This window comes from Vicugna pacos, unplaced genomic scaffold (assembly GCF_048564905.1).
Source record: "Vicugna pacos unplaced genomic scaffold, VicPac4 scaffold_21, whole genome shotgun sequence".
Taxonomy (NCBI): domain Eukaryota; kingdom Metazoa; phylum Chordata; class Mammalia; order Artiodactyla; family Camelidae; genus Vicugna; species Vicugna pacos.
Window position 1 is genome coordinate 11437488 of NW_027328742.1, and position 966 is coordinate 11438453.

Here is a 966-nt window from a genome sequence, read left to right on the forward strand (position 1 = left end):
CAGGCTGATTAAATGGCTTGAGTCTGAGGAACGTGGGAGAGCGGCGGTCGCCCCCAGGCTAGGCCATTGGGGACATGGGAGAAAATCCTCTGGCTCACCAGGGGCACCCCAGTCCCCGGACCCTGTCCCCATCACTGTCCCCTGACTGCACTCCACCTGTAGTGAGTGTGTCTGTCCGTCTGCCTGCCTGCCTGCCTGCCTGCCTGCCTGCCTGCCTGCCTGCCTGGCTGTCTATCTATCTGTTGGAGGAGGGGAGAGGCTAGTCTATGTCTGTGTGTCTCTGTGTGTCTATGTAATGGAGGAAGAGGAGGCTAGTATGTCTATCTCTCGGCCTATCTATCTCTCTGACAATCTATCTAAGCAATGGAGGAGGCAGAGGAGGCTAGTGTGTTTGTCTATCTACCTAATTGAGGAGGAGAAGGAGTGTAGTGTGTGTGTGTGTGTGTGTGTGTGTAAGTGTGTGTGTGGGTCTGTCCATTTCTGTATGTGTCTATCTAATGGAGGAGGAGGTGGAGGAAGCTAGCGTGACTTTCCGTCTGTCTGTCTGCATACGCACCTAATGAAGTAGGAGGAGGCTACTATGTTCGTCTAAGTGTCTTTCTATTGGAGGAGGTGAGTGTGTCTGTCTCTCAGTCTGTCTGTGGGTTTCTTTACCTACTAGAAGAGGAGGCTAGTGTGTCTATCTACTTACCTACCTGATTGAGGAGGAAGAGGAGGCTGCTGTGTGTGTGTATCTCTCTGACAATCTATTTCATGGAGGAGGAGATTGGTGTGTCCATCTACCTACCTAACTGAGGAGTAGGAGGAGGCTTCTGTGTGTGTGTGTGTGTGTGTGTGTGTGTGTGTGTGTGTGTGTGTGTGTTGGTGTGTGACTGTCTGTCTTTGTATGTATGTATCTGTGTACCTATGTAATGGAGGAGGAGGACGAGGTTAGTGTATCTATCTGTTAATAACAAAGAAAGAGAC